Raw genomic sequence first — 18369 nt, 5'->3', positions numbered from 1 at the left:
CACCCAGCAGAGGGGGTGCGGATCGCTGCAGGAGACGGCCTCGAGCGCCCGAGAGGAGTGGCATCTCAGGCAGTGGCTGCTCTTACACGCAGAAGGGCAGGAGACGGTGGTGAGGATGAAGCAGGTTGTAGGCTGGGAGTGAGAACAGGCCGGGGTTTGTATCCGATGGCCCCCATTCTCTCAATGCAAAATGAGAGAGGTCATCAGCCTAGAGGAAGAGGAAGGGCTGGGAGAGATGAAGAAGAGAAGGTGTGAGACTGTTCGCTCTAGAAATGAAACAGCCAGCCTACTAGAAAGCTGGGCTGTGCTGAGAGCTCGCTCACCCTTTGTGACTCAAGCCCAGATTGAAGGGTTCGGTCCAGCTGGGCAGCAGGAATGCAGAGCAGGAAGAATGCTTCCAGACTTGGGGCCTTGCAGCGCTGCCCACAGCACATTCCTCTGTGACCGAGACATTGGCTCATCTGTTGTCAAACATGGCAGCTACTGGCCACAGGTGGCTGGGGAGTACTTGAAATGTGGTGACCCCAAGGAAATGAATCTGCAGTTTTGTTTGTCTGTTTTGTTTTAAAGATTTTATTTAATTGACAGAGATCACATAGTAGGCAGAGAGGCAGGCAGAGAGAGCGGGGAAGCAGGCTCCCCGCTGAGCAGAGAGCCTGATGTGGGGCCAGATCCCAGGACCGTCATCATGACCTGAGCCAAAGGCAGTAGCTTACCCCACAGACACACCTGAATCTGTAGTTGTATCTCACTCTAATCGACTTAAATCCAAGCAGCCACATGCATTCAGCAAAGTTTCGTGACACACAATCCTACAAATAGCAGTTGTGTTTCTAAAGACTAGCAATGAAAACCCACGAAGGGGATGAAGAACACCAATCCACTTATGATAGTATAAAAAGACCTAGGAATAAACCTTCGGTGGAGGGTTTGTTTGCTGCAAAGGACACTGCTGAAGGAAACTCAAGAAGATGTAAGAGAATGGAAAGACAGCCTGTGCCCGTGGATTGTTTTGCTTTTTGTTTGTTTGTTTTAAAGATTTTCTTTATTTATTTGACAGAGATCACAAGTAGGCAGAGAGGCAGGCAGAAAGAGGGGGGGAAGCAGGCTCCCCACGGAGCAGAGAGCCCGATGCAGAGCTCGATCCCAGGACCCCGGGATCATGACCTGAGCAGAAGCTCAGAGGCTTTAACCCACTGAGCCACACAGGCGCCGCTGTGCTCATGGATTGTTAAGAGGACAACTGCCCAAAGCAATCCCCAGATTCAATGCAAGCTCTAAAATGTCCCAGAGCGGTTTCTGGCAGCAACAGAAAAACTCGCTATGGCTGGTGGCTACCGTATCAGCTCAGCTTATAAAAGCTGTGAGGAAATTTTTTGCGGAGACCTAGAGGGACGGTGGGGGCCAGAAGGAGAGACACGGACATGAAGCTGCAGCGTGACATGTGCCCGGCTGAGCCCAGTCACCTGGGCCCTCTGACTGGGTTCTGGATCCTGCATCCAGGTGAGCACTTTGCACAGTGTCTGGTGCATCGTAGGGACCGAGCAGCCGTGTGGTGAGCGAAGGGTGCAAGGATGAGTACGACGACACAGAATGGAAGAGTAGACTTGGTGGGTGCCCTTGACATGTCGCTTCAAGCAAACTGAGACTAATAATTTCTGAGTCTCAGGAGCAGTTAAGAGCATGTCTAGAACAGGAAAGGCCGCTGGCCCGTGACTTCAGACAAATTATCTAGTACTTAACAGTAGCAGTCCATTGTATTTCTAAAGAACTCCTTCCCAGCACGTTTGCATGGACTGCGGGAGATACTTGCTGTAACAAACTTAGCAGAACCTGGCACATAATACATGCTCAGAACAATATTACTCACTATCAGGAAGATTAAAGTGAGATCAAGGACACGGCAGTGTTTTTTTACAAGCACTAGTGTACCATAACTGAACGCCAGTAAAACCGAAAGTAGGTTTGGACCTGGACTCGGTGTGACTGTAGACATAGCTTTACACACTCAAACTGAGCTCACCTGAACACCATACTCTTTGAGGAGGTCGAGGGTACATGCTGGGGTTTCCACGGCTGAGGTCCACCTCCAGATGCAAACTTCCTGCGAGTGACAGCAGATGGAGGAGAATGAGAAGGTTCCTGAAGGCTGTTGACAAACCCGACACCTCTCGTGGTAGCCATGTAACTGTGGCTCGGGAACATGGCACCGAGAGCTATACCCCAGGAAGAGAACCCTCAACGGGGGGCCATGGGGTCCGGTCCTTCCCTGAGAGCATCACATCACCACGTGGCCCAAGCCGAGCCAGCCCACTGAGGCCGCCTCCACGTGCCCCATACCTGGATTTCAGCATCGGAGATGGTTGCCAGATATTTGGAATCCCGGGTGATGGCTGTGGCCCCGATGCCATTGCCTTCTGGGCAGCTGTCAAATATTGTGTGCACAGGAATGCTGCAAAACAGGACCAGGGAACCCGATTTGAGGTCTGCCTTGCTCCCCGGAGGGACTCGTTTCAAAAGCTATGGAGGAAACAAATGTGCTCCATCCATACAACAGACTGCAATGCAGCCATACAGAGGAAGGAAGCACGGACCCCTGCTGTATCAGGGGTGGACCCTCATACATCACGTGAAGTAGAGAAGCCTGACACAAAGACCACACGTTGTTCGAGCTCATTGCTATGAAGCGTCCAGAATTAGAAAATCCACAGGGACGGACCGGCATGTCAGTGGTGTCAGAGGGAATGGTAGGGATGACTGATGGCTTTGGGGTTTTCTTTTGGGGTTTTGGAACTAGGGGCATCCAGCAGGCTCAGCTGGTGGACCATGTGACTCCTGACCTCGGGTTTGTAGGTTCCAGCCCCACGTTGGGCAGAGAGATGACTTTAAAACAGCAGTTGGAACTAGAATCAAGCCGCGATGGCACAGCATTGTAAACACACTCAATGCCACTGACTCGCAGGCTTCACAGTGGCGAATTTTACCTTATGTGAATTTTATCTCATTTTAATAAATAATAGAACTAACTCAGCATTATGCAAGCATGCTGTTCATTCTCTTCATGAAGTCGACTGTCACCCACTATTGAGCGCTGATTCCGTGTCAGGCACGAAGGACAGGAAAAAAAAAAAAAAGATGCCTAGGACAATACCCCAGCTCTCAGGAAAACGAGCGTCCTCCCACCTAAGCTGGATCCCAAGACTCTGAGGTCATGACCTGAGCTGAAGGCAGAGGCTTAACCTGCTCAGTCACTCAGGCGCCCCAGCATATGGTAATTTCTTAGAGCAGCCCAAGGAAACTAAAACAGTGGGTATGATCAGCCTCTTTTTTTGTAGATGGGGAAAATCACTTCACTTCCTTGGGCCTCCAAGCTGCGTTAGTGTTAACCTCCCTCATCTACTCTGGGACATCGCCAAACCAAGTTTCTCAGCCTGAAGAGCCAAGAATTGTAAATGGGGAAATTCACGAAGGTAATATCACTCGACCGGGCCTCAAGGCAACAGGACGACCAGCCTCCCCAGGCCGCTTCACCCTCTCCCGGCATCCCACCGCTGGCTTCTGCATGCCCAGACCGGTATTTCTCATTTGTTGCGGATATGCTACACTGAGTAGGGAAAAGGGAGCTTGCGCCACGCCTACCCTTGAAGGAGTCCCATATGATTATCAGGCACTAGGGCCCTTTGTCGGCCGCGGCAATCCACCGCCTGTCTTCACTGATGCAGAGGCAGGAGATCGCGTTAGTGTGGCCCTGCAGAAATGCAGAGAAAGTGCTCTGAAAGATTCAGGATGGCCAGAGAGGCTGGAGCCCCACAGAGAAAACTAAGCTCCTCTTCCAGGTTCATCGGGCTGAAAGTTCCACTCCGATGGCCTTCCCCTGGCATTTCTTCATAGCCAGTGGTTTTCTGATTTTCTCTCCCTCAAACCCCTAAAGTGTAAGCCACACTCCCCACAAGGACAGTGCTCCCTACAGATGTAGGCATGTGCCCAACTCTGAACCCAGGTGGGGAATAAATGTTGGGGTTCTGCCCCACCTCCAGCCCCCTTGAAGCCCTGCTGGCCTCATCTCCCTTAAACAGTGTCCACTCAGGCCACTGAGCAGATCTGGAGCAAAAGCCTCTTCGCTGGTCTCCCTGCTTTCATTCCCATCCCCCCACAATCCTTTCTCAGTAACTCAGGAACCTTCTGGAAACAAATAAGATGCTAGTGCTCCCTGCCAGGAAATAGTTCATTTCTTCCCTCCTTCCTCTCCCCTTGCTCACTCCATGTCAGTCATACCAGCCTTCTTTCTCGGCCCCATGGGCAGGCCTGCAAACCTGGAGCTCCCTGGGTCTGGACTGCTTCTCCCCAAACTGCCCCTGGTTCATCCTCCTCAGTGAGTCAGATCTCGGCACAAAGGGCATGTTTGCCAGCGCAACCCACTGAAGGGCCATCTCTCACTCCTGATCTCTCTCCTGCAGCAGCCCACATTTCCTTTGGAGTGCTTGTTGTAATTCATAATTGTGTATTTATGAGACTATAAGCTCCATGGGGGGCGGCGGGGGGGGAGCTAGATCTGTTTTGTTCATGACTACATGCCCAGAATCTGAAACAAAGAGTTTCTGGTAAATACCTATGGAATAAATGAATGGAGGAACGAATGGGTGGATGGATGGATCGTCAAAGCCACTCCCAGCCACCTGACTCTGCAGGAGGCTGGACAGCTGCCTGGCATGGTCCTTATTTCTCAGCCTGTCTGCCTGCTGCTCCTTCCTCACTCTGCAGATACAAACTTCCCCCTCTCCCTCCCATCAGCACTGTGCTCAGTGCTGCACATTCAACTAAGCTCCAAGAAGGGCTGCTTGCTGGGCCTGTGTGTGTTTCTGGACATCTAGAGAGCAAATTCTGCACCTACGTGGCATGGATCCCTGAATATGACTAGGCTTTTGGGAAACCCTCTGTGATGTTTTTGACCTACGCATTGACTTAAGGAAGGTCCTTATTAAAATATATGTCAAATGCCCAAATAAATGCCCATATATTGGGCAGCTCAGTCGGTTAAGCGTCGGCCTTCAGCTAAGGCTTTGATCTCAGGGTCCTGGGATCCAGACCCACGTCAGGCTCCCCGCTGAGCAGGGGAGTCTGCTTCTCCCTACTGCTCTCTCTTGCTTGCTCTCTCCAAATAAATAAATAAATAAAATCTTAAAAAGCAACAACGAGAACTTGCATACCTGAAGGTGCTGCTGAGTATTCTTGAAGACATCGTCGATGACCACAGTGTGAGCACAGACGCACAGAAGGACTCGCTAGTGTTCACCTCGAATGTAGTAAACGGTAAGAGAACTGGTCCATCTGAAAGACCAAGTCATGGTCTGGAAGACAAAGGCAAGACCAGCAAGACACTGAGTGTGCCGAACCCAGAACTGTGAAGCCAGGCACCCCTGGTGCAGTCTCTGGAGGGGAAGGATTTCACATCATCAGTCCAAAGTGAGGGAAATCACTTCAAGAACATCCTCAAGCACATGCTAGGGCCTGGAGGGCTCTCGAATCCATGATGCTGAGTGAAAGGGGCCACACACAGTGCAGGGTCAGTCCAATCCATAGAGATGGAAAGGAGCCCAGTGGCTGCTGGGGGCCCGGGGAAGGTGGTCGGGGAGTGACGGCGAGAGGATATGGATTTCTTCTGTGGGGGATGAAAATGTTCTGATTGGGGCGCCTGGGTGGCTCAGTGGTTTAAGCCGCTGCCTTCGGCTCAGGTCATGATCTCGGGGTCCTGGGATCGAGTCCCACATCGGGCTCTCTGCTCGGCAGGGAGCCTGCTTCCCTCTCACTCTCTCTGCCTGCCTCTCTGCCTACTTGTATCTCTCTCTGTCAACCTTGTGAACATGCTAAAAAGCAATGGATGGTGCGCTTTAAAGGGGTCACTTTTATGAGGATGTGGAGAAATTGGAACCACTGGCACTCTTGGTGGGAATGTGAAATCGTGCAGCTGCTGTGGAAAACCCCAGGGAGAGCTCTCCAAACACTGAAAGCAGAATTAGCGTATCATGCAGCAATGACACTTCTGGGTACCTAGCTCAAAGAACTGGAAGCAGGGTCTCAAAGAGACAGTCACACGCCCATGTTTAGAGCAGCATACTTCACAGAAACCAGAAGGTAAAAGGACGCCAAGTGTCCCATGACGGATGAAGGGATGAACAACATGTGAGTGCTGTTCAGGCTTCCACAGGAAGGCAACCAACGCTCTACAACGTGGATGGACCTTGGGGACATCATGTAAGCGAAATCCACCAGTCACAAAATGACAAATACGGTAGGATTCCACGGACATGGTCCCAAGAGGAGTCAGATCCATAGAGACAGAAAGTGGAATGGTGGTTGCCAGGGGCAGGGCTGGGGAACGGGGAGTTGTTCAATGGGTAGGGAGTTTCCATCTCACGAGATGAGTTCCAGGTGTTGGTTGCACCACAGTGTGACTGTACCTACTACGACGCTGTACACTTCAAAATGGTGAAGATGGTAAATTTTAGGGATGCCTGGTGGCACAGTTGGATCAGCAACTCACTCTTGGCTTTGGCTCAGGTCGTGATCTCAGGGTTGTGGCATCCAGCCCGACATTGGCCTCCAGGAATAGTCTGCTTAAGACTCTCCTCTGCCCTTCCCTACCCTCCCTTTCAAATAAATAAATAAAGATTTAAAAGAAATATGAGGGGCACCTGGGTGGCTCAGTCATTGAGTGTCTGCCTTCAGCTCAGGTCATGATCCCAGGATCCTGGGATCGAGCCCCTGCCAGGCTCCCTGCTCCTCAGGAAGCCTGCTTCTCCCTCTCCTACTCCCCTTGCTTGTGTTCCTTCTCTCGCTGAGTCTTTCTCTGTCAAATAAATAAATAAAGTCTTTTTTTTTAAGATGGTAAATTTTACTTTATGTGTATTTTACCACAATTTTAAATTTTAAGAAGGTAAATTTAATGGTATGTGAATTATACCTTGCTTAAAAAAGAAAAGAAAGTCAACAGTAAACAGAAAGAACGTCCTATCCTCCTAATCCCCAGAACCTAGACTGCTCAGTACCTGACACACAGTGAGCACTTCATATTGTGAAATTCAATTTACTTTATGAAAATATATGGAAGGGGGAAGTTACAGTATAGTTACTAAGGAACTTCATAAGAAAGATAATTATTCAGCTGGGAATATTTGTATTTGTTCTTCATATACCAATTCCTCTGGAAGAATGAAGCACAAAGGGACAAAATTACCTAAGCATGATTAAAAATTCCATATTCAGGGGCACCTGGGTGGCTCAGTGGGTTAAAGCCTCTGCCTTTCGCTCGGGTCATGATGCCAGGATTCTGGGATCGAGCCCCGCATCGTGCTCTCTGCTTGGCAGGGAGCCTGCTTCCTCCTCTCTCTCTCTCTGCCTGCCTCTCTCCCTACTTGAGATCTCTATCTGTCAAATAAATAAATAAAATCTTTGAAAAAAAAATTCCATATTCAGGGTGCATGGGTGGCTCAGTGGGTTAAAGCCTCTGCCTTGGTTCAAGCCATGATCTCAGGGTCCTGGGATCGAGCCCCACATCGGGATCTCTGCTCAGCCTGCTTCCCTTCCTCTCTGCCTGCCTCTCTGCCTATTGGTGATCTCCATCTGTCAAATAAATAAATAAAATCTTTTTAAAAATCCATATTCCCAGGAATAAATCCAAGATAAAAATTTTCTGAAATGAAAAATTAGAGGTATTATAAATCTATTACTTTTAATTCAATAGTAGCTTACTTCTGCATATTTTTTGTGTGCAAAGTCTTTTATAAAAAATCATGGATGTGATGAAAACACTTTATAAAAACTGTGGATACATACAAAAAGAGTGCTACTCAGAAATAGAAAGTAATGAACTAGCAAGCCAGGAAGAGACATGGAGAAATCTTAAATGCATTTTGCTAAGTGAAAGGAGCCAACCTAAGGAGACTTCACAGTGGGGACACCTGTGTGGCTCAGTTGGTTAAGTGTCTCCCTTTGGCTCAGGTCATGATCCCAGAGTCCTAGGATTGAGCCTTGCATTGGGCCCCCTGCTCAGCCAGGAGTCTGCTTCTCTTTCCCTCTCTCTCTCTACCCCTCCCCCAACAGGTGTTTTTTTTTTTCTCTCTCTCTCTCTCTGACAAATAAATAAATAAATCTTAAAAAAAAAAAGGACTTCACATTGTATGATTCCAACTACATGATATTCTGGAAAAGCAAAACTATGAAGACAGGGGGGAAAAGTGGTGGCCGGGGAGCGAGGGGGTGAAGGCAGGGATGGAGAGTGGGGCACGAGGGATTTGAAGGCAGTGACACAAGTCTGTAGGACACTGCAATGGTGGATATACCTCATCATACCTTAGTCAAAGCCCAGAGAATGTCACACCACCAGGCGTGAACCCTCAAGTAAAATATGGATGTTAGTTAATAACAGTCAACATGGGCTCATCACCTCTAACAAATGTCCCCCACTAATGAAGATGTTAACAAAAGGGGAACCTGGTGGGGCGCACAAGGGAGTATATGGGAACTCTGTACTTTTCATTTCGTTTGCTATCAATCTAAACTGCTCCAATAAATAGTCCTTAGGGGCGTGTGGCTGGCTCAGTCAGTAAAGCCTATGCCTCTTGATCTGGGAGTGTTCCAGCCCCATGTTGGGTGTAGAGATTACTTAAAATAAAAACATTCCATTTAAAAAATTAACCGAGGGGGCGCCTGGGTGGCTCAGCGGGTTAAAGCCTCTGCCTTCAGCTCAGGTCATGATCCCAGGGTCCTGGGATCGAGCCCCGCATCAGGCTCTCTGCTTAGCGCAGAACCTGCTTCCTCCTCTCTCTCTCTCTGCCTGCCTCTCTGCCTACTTGTAATCTCTATCTGTCAAATAAATAAAAAAATCTTAAAAAAAAAATTAACCGAGGCCAATTAATCGAATGTGGTAGCATCTAAAGTGATGGCTAAGTGATCAGAGACTTTTAGCAACTGACTCACTCAGGATTGACAGAACCTCCTTGCTCCAGCAGCGCTCACACTCATTGAAAGCACACGGTATCCGCTGACGCTGGGCCCTAGTGTTACCGTTCGTGGTGAACGGTCATGGAGCTAGCCGGCTCTTACAGCAACCTTCCAAACGCGAACACAAAACGCTATGTTCCAAAGCAGATTTCACTGCGTTCGACAATCATCAAAGATTCCTTCTCATAAATGCATGACACCTTGTTTTCTTGGTGGAAGTCGGTATCCAGGGTCATGCCTACTTACCAGGAGCACTCTGAATTATTCCAGGACTCTGGGGTAAGGCAGGGACCCCAAAGGAAAAGGAGGAGGCTGCAGGCAGAGAGAGAGGCAGGAACACACTTGTTGAAGCCCCTTTGGTGAGAACAAATCAGAAGTAACAAAAAGCGCCATCCATAACAGGGCACCGGTTGAATTTAAAATGAGGAAGTGGTTCTACACGCCCTGATACAGAAAACCCTCTGAGACATACTAAGTGGTCATGCAGAAGATCTGACCGGTAAAGAAAACAAAACCTAGCATGTGTGGTGTGTGGGTGCACACACACAGACGTGTCCACAGATGCCCAGGAAAAGGTCTGGAAAGATATACAGTTATACCAAAATGAAACGGTAGTCACTTCCAGGAAATGGATTTGGCATGGTCTGTGCGAGAAGAGGAATCTGCCTGAAAGTTTTTTTTTTTTGTTTTAACTTATTTATAGAGGGGGGAGGGCCCAAAGGAGAGAGGCAGAGAGAATCCCAAGAAGGCTTCATGCCCAGGCTTGAGCCCATGAGGGGCTCAAGCTCACAGCCCTGAGATCACAATCACAACCCCAGCTGAAATCAAGACTCAGACACTTAACCCACTGAGCCACCCAGGTGCCGCTGCTTTCTTTTTTTTTAAAGAGCACCTATTATTTTTTTTTCCATTTTATTTTTTCAGCGTAACAATATTCATTCTTTTTGCACAACACCCAGCGCTCCATGCAAAACGTGCCCTCCCCATTACCCACCACCTGTTCCCCCAACCTCCCACCCCTGACCCTTCAAAACCCTCAGGTTGCTTTTCAGAGTCCATAGTCTCTTATGGTTTGCCTACCCTTCCAAATTTTTTTTTTAATAAACATATAATGTATTTTTATCCCCAGGGGTACAGGTCTGTGAATCGCCAGGTTTACACACTTCACAGCACTCACCATAGCACATACCCTCCCCAATGTCCATAGCCCCCTCCCCCTCTCCCAATCCCACCTCCCCCCAGCAACCCCCAGTTTGTTTTGTGAGATTAAGAGTCATTTATGGTTTGTCTCCCTCCCAATCCCATCTTGTTTCATTTATTCTTCTCCTATCCCCCTACCCCCCCATGTTGCTTCTCCATGTCCTCATATCAGGGAGATCATATGATAGTTGTCTTTCTCCGATTGACTTATTTCACTAAGCATGATACGCTCTAGTTCCATCCACGTGGTCGCAAATGGCAAGATTTCATTTCTTTTGATGGCTGCATAGTATTCCATTGTGTATATATACCACATCTTCTTGATCCATTCATCTGTTGATGGACATCTAGGTTCTTTACATAGTTTGGCTATTGTAGACATTGCTGCTATAAACATTCGGGTACACGTGCCCCTTCGGATCACTATGTTTGTATCTTTAGGGTAAATACCCAGTAGTGCAATTGCTGGGTCATAGGGTAGTTCTATTTTCAACATTTTGAGGAACCTCCATGCTGTTTTCCAGAGTGGTTGCACCAGCTTGCATTCCCACCAACAGTGGAGGAGGGTTCCCCTTTCTCCACATCCTCGCCAGCATCTGTCATTTCCTGACTTGTTCATTTTAGCCATTCTGACTGGTGTGAGGTGCCATCTCATTGTGGTTTTGATTTGTATTTCCCTGATGCCGAGTGATAGTTTGACTTCTTCTTTACCAATTTGGATGCCTTTAATTTCTTTTTGTTGTCTGATTGCTGAGGCTAGGACTTCTAGTACTATGTTGAATAGCAGTGGTGATAATGGACATCCCTGCCGTCTTCCTGACCTTAACGGAAAAGCTTTCAGTTTTTCTCCATTGAGAATGAGATTTGCGGTGGGTTTTTCATAGATGGCTTTGATAATATTGAGGTATGTGCCCTCTATCCCCACACTTTGAAGAGTTTTGATCAGGAAGGGATGCTGTACTTTGTCAAATGCTTTTTCAGCATCTGTTGAGAGTATCATATGGTTCTTGTTCTTTCTTTTATTAATGTGTTCTACCACATTGATTGATTTGCGGATGTTGAACCAACCCTGCAGCCCCGGAATAAATCCCACTTGATCGTGGTGAATAATCCTTTTAATGTACTGTTGAATCCTATTGGCTAGTATTTTGGCGAGAATTTTTGCGTCTGTGTTCATCAAGGATATTGGTCTGTAGTTCTAAAGAGCACCTATTATTTTTAACAGGAAGAAAAAAAGGGGGGGACCTGGGTGGCTCAGTGGGTTAAGCCTCTGCCTTTGACTCACGTCATGATGTCAGGGTCCTAGGATTGAGCCCCACATCGGGCTCTCCACTCAGCAGGGAGCCTGCTTCCCCCTCTCTCCCTGCCTGCCTCTTTGCTTACTGGTGATCTCTCTCTCTGTGTCAAATAAATAAAATTTTTAAAAATAAAAGAGAGAGAAAACCAATACAGGAACGGGAAGAGAAAGGAACAGAAAGGAGGTGTCGTAAAGGTGCTAAACAAATTTGTGGAGGGAGGTGATCTAGAAGAGTTGAGTTCTACAGTGAGCCCAAAGCTAACAGGGGCCCAAACCCCTGGCACGCAGGACACTTGCTCTCATTAGCGATATCCCCGGGTGTCATGCTAACTGGCTAAACAAGCCAAAAGTCTTCACAGGCTCTAAAACTTGTTCTATCTTTCATCCTGGGCAAGCCCAAGTTTTGACCTTGAAATCCACTGCTCAAAGTAAACCCCATTTACAGAAACGAGGCTGGCAGTTGTCTGCATCTCCCACTAGGAGTTTCCCATCATCCTCCTCATCACTACCATCCTTGCCACCACCACCGTCATCGTCTAGATGTGAACACCCGTCCAGTGCTCGCTATGTGTCAGGAACTACATTAAACACTTTACGTGCATCCGATCACTTACAAATCTTCCAAAGGCAGAGTCTACAGGAAAAAAGGGAGGTGAATCCTAGGAAGCAATTTTCAGTGCCACGTGGAGGAGGAAGGGAAAAACTCTCCTCCTCTTCCTTCTCTTGGTAAATGGTAATATTTGTGCGGCAAAGGCAGATGCCAGTCGAGCCCCTGGTGCCTTTCTCAGTGCCTTTCCCTTTTTCATACCTTTTGCTTTCTGGTCCATCTCCGAATGCACATTTTGAGAAGCCCATAAGAGTTTTAGGAACTTGTGAAGAGGTATCAAGCCATCTAAGGCAGAAGAGGTGAGGAGAGGAGGGAAAGGGGAAAGGCATGGAGGAGCGGAGGAGGAAGTGAGAAAGAAGGGGAATGGGGAGGAGAGGGAGAGATTGACCTTGAGTCTCCCACAAGAAAGGGCACCCTAGGTAACAGACAAAGCACGTCCGGAATTTCCTGCCTGGGAAGCAACCCTGTCGGACCCAGATGTCAGGCCCAGACGCAGCACTCCTCTGACCCATGTCTCGCCAGAGCACTGAACTTCAAAACATACAAGTCTATTATTAGTTCAAAAGGATATTTCTGGTGGTATTTTTTTCTTCCATATGCATAAAATCCCCTTATTTCACAATGCTTTTAAAGCACTAGAGGACATGAAAAACCATGTTACACTCCCTTACCAAAGGATACACGTTGGCGCGGTCATCCTTTCAAACAACATGTCCTCGCTGGTAGACACCAGTGATTTCTTGGGGATCTCTTCTATGGACTGGAATTCTTCCTCTCGTCGCTCACTTAAGTCTGATCATCTTTTTACCTCTCTTCTTTCCCGTCCCAGTTCATCCTGGGGCATCTGGTCGATTTTCTCCCCAAGCTTGCTTGAGGGCTGTGTTTCAGGGAAACTAATCTCTGCTTCCTCAGAACCGCTTTGATCCAAATCAAGAAATTTTCCTTTTGAGCTCAAGTCTCTTAAAAGCTCATTTGTTTCCAAATGTTCTGATTCTAACGCATCCTTTGACTCGCCAAGGGTTCTCTTAAAAAAGAAATAAAAGAAGATTGTGATTCCAAAGACAGTACAGAGCTGCTTCATTCCCTCCTTTACTTTTCTTTCTGTTCCTACTCAGCCAGCCTTAGTGCTCGCCTCACACTGGAACTCTGATCTGTTTCAAAAAGGTACCTGGGGGGTGCCTGGGGGGCTCAGTTGGTTAAGTGTTTGCCTTTGGCTCAGGTCATGATCCTGGGGTCTAGGATGGAGCCCCACATTGGGCTGCCTCCTCAGTGGGGCGTCTGCTTCTCCCTTTCCTGCTCTCCCCCTGCTTGTGCTCTCTCTCACTCTCTCTGTCAAATAAAAAAGTAAAATCTTAAAAATAGTAATAATTTAAAAAAATTAAAAGGAGCGTGGGACACTTCGTACTTAAATAACATGAATCATGCATGTGCCAAGTTTATTCTTGGCCTCCGAGCAGAACCACACAGCAAAACCCTTCTTCTAAGTGGCACTGGTCATCTCCAAGGATGGGCGAGTCACAGTCACTTCTCCTTGGACCACAACTGAGTTCTCCTTCAGGGGGAGAGCCTACATTACTATGATCACGCTGACTCTGTTCTAAGACAAGTGCATTCCAACTAACCCCTAGGAACTCTTTCTGTCAGCTCCTCTGCACACCTCCCCCAGGAGGCCTTCCCTGACCATCCTCCTAGCTGGGCTAAGTGTCCTTGATTTTTGTTTTGTAAATATCTCCCATGCATCACTCAATCACTGCACTTAGGATATTGTTTTATGGTGTTCATGTATCAGTCTACCTCCCTACACACCCTAGAGCTCCTTAAGAAATGGACTGTATCTTATTTGTATTATCCCCATAGCATGGCAAATGGTGAGCATTCCATGATTCTGAATGAATGAAAGAACAAATGAACGAATGAATGAATAGATGAATGACTTAAAATTACTACTTACTAGGGATGTTCCTGACATGACTGACTGGGAATCAGTCGGGGTAAGTATCTCCCCTGCACCTGACATTCTTCTTTGCGGAGTTTCCTTTAGAGAAATATTGACCATAACCATTAGCAGTTCACTCTGTTTCCCATTTTAATTTCCTAGTGCATGAACCTATCAATGAACAGTGCAATACCTGCTCTGGTTCCTTTCCACAGGAATAAAAAGAATTTCATACTTCTGGGAACGCCTGTACCAAATCGGAAGCATAGTGATGCCAGGGCCTCTCACCTTTCCAGGAATAATTTAGAGCCCTCTAACTCACTTTGTATATATCCATATTCCCACAGACAAGCAAAATGATAACCCAGGCATTAACAACAATTCTCATAATGTAAATAAGGACAGAAGCAGCGGTTTAGTGGTTAAACGCGTGGGCTTTGTAGTCGGTCTCTCCTAGCACCCAATCCTGGTTCCACCACTCACTTGCTCTGAGAACTTGGACAAGTCGCTGTACCCTCAGAGTGCATATTTCCACACAGGCAGGATAAAAGCAAGAACCCTAAATTCCGGGGTTGAGTTGACCTATGTAAAATGTTCAGTGCAGCTGCCGCAGAGGGCTTGAGAAAGGCAGCGATCGTTTACAAAGTTTAACAGCCTTCTAACATAGTCTCTCATTCATTTTTTTCAGCAACCTGGGGTTTGAGGCTCTGGGAGTTGAAATGACATAATGGGCTCACACCACTGGAAAGAGGCAGACCTCTCCAATGCTGGGTTCCTCCAGGTGGAAAAAGCATTGCTAAGATTTCAAGCCCAGGGCCTTGATTGTAGGGTCTGCTCTGACTGCAAACTTTGCCAGTGCATTTCGAACAGGGGCCCAAGGGAGGGGAGGAAAGTGTGGGGGGTCTGTGCGGGAGGGGAGGGGGACACAAAGGCGGAGGTGCTGCTCCTTCCTCCAGCTTAGGTCTCTCTGTGGCCGCCCTGGGCCCCTTCCCGGGTGGGGCGAGCGCCCCCAAACCCCGCGGGGCACCAGGCCCTCCCACACCAGGACCCCCAACCCTGACTCACAGAGTGCGCCCTCCAATGGCCTCAAAGGCCCTGCCCTCCCATAGCCTGGACTCCTCTGGCAACCAAGGTTTTCTCCTCCAGAGCTCCCTACCTGCGGTTGTCACCCCCAAGCCCCGCCCCAAGATAACTGCCACCAGGGCAGCAGCCTTAAACTGGACGGCCCGAGAGTGGTCACGTGTCCAAGGCTCTGCCTCGATCCAGCCGGCACGCCCCCTGGCGGTCAGCAGGGGAGAGGCGCCGCCTGGGCCCTCCTACTGAAATTAGCCTTCCTTGTCCCAACCACTGTCTTCAGCTGCTCCCCCAACTTTTTCCAGAGGTGGCAAGGTCTGAGAAGCTGCATTGGTGGCTACCTGCAATTCTGACTTTCTGAAGACTAGGTATGAGCTCTTTGGTAAAATCCTCTTTGTCAAAAGCAAACTAAATATCCTGGCCTCCTGGACGCAGCACAGATCAACCCTCCCCACTATCTCATGGGCATTACATGTTGTGTACAGTATTTCAGCTAGCTGGGAGGACACAGTATGTAGGCTACCATTATCTTGCTGCTCCTATCACAACAGGTGTCTTTGTTTCCAGAGGTTATTTCTCCTACCTGAAGTCATCTCTACACCCAGGGTGGGACTCAAACTCACAACCCTGAGACCAAGCATCACACACGCCACCAACTGAACCATCCGGGCAGCTCATCTTTTTAGAGGTTATTTCTAAAATTTGGCCTCAAAATTTTTTAAAGATTTTATTTACTTATTTGTCAGAGAGAGATGGAGAGCACGAGCAGGGGGGAGGGGTTGCAGCAGAGGGAGAAGCAGACTCCCCTTTGAGCAGGGAAGCCTATGCGGGCCTCCATTTCAGGACCCCCGCATCATGACCTGAGGAAAGGCAGATGCTTAACACACATAGACATTCAGGGGTCCCAAAAATTCTGCCTTGAATTGTAAACCTGGCAATTATCAATTTATTTATTATTAATTTTATTTATTATTCTTGTTAATTTTAATTTTATTTTATTAATTTTTTCATTTATTAATTTTTTATAATTTATTTTATTATTTATTATTATTAATTAGTATTTATTTTATTTTCTTATTTATTTACTATTTAAGGACAAGTTTAGGGAGTCTGTGACACTCACCCAGGCCCGCCGTGAGCCTGCTGTCTGGGACTGTAAATAGGAACATTTGCTGATAGAACTGTAGGCCAAGGTGGAAATGGCCCTCTGGACATGTATCTGGGGACCTAAAGAATCAGAAATGAAGAACAGTCACTGACTAACTAAACCTACATTCCCAGAGCTAAAAGCAGGTCCCTCTGAAAATAGAGAATTCCAAAAATAAAGTGAAAACGAACAATAAGAAAGTCAAATGACTCAAACATCAATATCAAAAAGCAAAGGCATGACATGACTGAAACAAAGCAGAAGGCACTCGAAAGTAGCCACTCTAAGATGGAAGGACTGATGTGATCAAAATAATTCGGAGAGAAAATAGGGTTTAAATACTGAATAAAAATAGGTCTCAATGATTGGGAAGACCCACATCCATTTTAAAAACTGCAGCCCCCCCCCCTTCCCAGCTGTCCAACCAGAACCTGGAAGGCACACACAGGTGCTGCAATGATGGGGGAGGCACAGAGACGGATGGAGGAGGCCCCCTGGTTGGGTGTCTGGCACCCAGGCGGCCCCATAGATTCTAGAAGGGGACCTTGGCCCTGACATCCCCAGGGCACAGAGCCACAGGGCACCAGGGCCCTCGCTGGTCTCAGCTCACTGTGCTTCCTGGAGCTGAGAGTGTCTACGAATGTTCCCCAGGAAAGACTTCACCTAGGCATTTGGTTGGGCAGACTTCAAGGGACTGGTCCCCTGGACAGTGATGTGATGTGCAGGAAAGGGGAGCCTCTAGGCTTCAGGATGAACAAGCTCGTCGTACCCCTAAGCCCCAAGAGCAGCAGTGGCCCAGATGACACAGTGTGGGAAACGGTCAACCTGCGCCTGCCTCCCTCCCTCCCCCCCACACAAAGACCCATCATGAGACCAACACAGTCAAAGTGCACAGTTCTTGCAGCTCCCCTTTCCTTCTGTGAATCCTTTCCTTTCTAATACCCCAGCCAAATCTGAAGGTGCTTAAAATAAAAGGTATTATGCTATGGTAATGAAAACATGTCATTTCTCTCTAGTGCTTTCCAACATGAAAGCTTGCCAAAACATGAGCTTTTATTTATTTACTTTTTTGAATGATTTATTTATTTATCTGTTTATTTATCTAATTTTTTATCTATTTATTTATTTGGAGAGGGAGCCTCTGTGCAAGAGAGGAGGGGCACGGAAGAGGGAGAGATGCAGACTTCCTGGTGAGCAGAGAGCCCAAACTGGGGCTCCATCCCAGGACCCTGAGTTCATGACAGGCAGTCAAGGCAGATGCTAGTGGACCTGGCCACCCAGGCTCCCTGAAACAGGAGCCGGTAACACGCGACCAAACCAGTTACGATTATATTATTGAACAGTGGACTTGGAGAACAAATAGAAGGAATATAAGTCATTTGAATGCTGCTTCTTTAACTATTTCCAGGGAAATAGGGCATGAACACCGGCCTCAGGTGTCCCTTTCGTTCAACTCCAGAAGCTACTGGAGCACACACCTCAGGTTGAGAAACGGTGCCATCATGTGACCCCATGTCCCCTGCATCAGGCAGGGAGCCTCCAGTGTCCCCTCGATACCAGCACCACCCCGTATGCACAGGGAAGCAGGGTGGGTCCTGGGGAGCTGTCTGTTTGCATGAGCACTGCCCTGCCTGTGTCTTCACACTTTTCCCAACAGCTCTGAGTTGGGGCAGTCAGAGCTATCCCCAAAGTCTCTTTATGTAAAGATTTTACTTAGTATTTGAGAGAGAGAGATCTTGAGTGCAAGAGCAGAGGGAGTGGGAGAAACAGACTCCCCGCAGTGCAGGGGGCCAGATGAGGGGCTTGATCCCAGGACCCTGGGATCAGGACCCAAGCCAAAGGCAGAGGCTTTAACCCACTGAGCCACCCAGGCGCCCCTGTGAATAGGTTTATTACCAGTGCCTTGAACGCCCTGGCGTCCGCAGCAGCATCTTCCTCCTCCTCCTCCGGGTTTTCAGAGTCAGTGTGCTTGGACTCCTCCACCAAGTTGACCCCCTTACTGGGGGTGCCGCCCCCAGCGGCGGTGCCGGCGTCCCCCCAGGTCCCACCCTCATGGCCAAAGTCCCCGCGTCTTTGCCCCCGTTCTCCTGCTGCAGGCGCATGAGGTG

The 18369-nt window shown here is 48.1% G+C and overlaps 1 pseudogene; it reads right to left on the bottom strand.

Moving 5' to 3' along the window:
• Window positions 1–208: 208 nt before the first annotated feature.
• LOC123929386 lies at window positions 209–12948 on the bottom strand (annotated as a pseudogene).
• Window positions 12949–18369: the final 5421 nt, after the last annotated feature.

The sequence above is a fragment of the Meles meles genome, chromosome 18, assembly GCF_922984935.1.
Source record: "Meles meles chromosome 18, mMelMel3.1 paternal haplotype, whole genome shotgun sequence".
Taxonomy (NCBI): domain Eukaryota; kingdom Metazoa; phylum Chordata; class Mammalia; order Carnivora; family Mustelidae; genus Meles; species Meles meles.
This window is presented reverse-complemented; position numbering and strand designations above follow the sequence as displayed.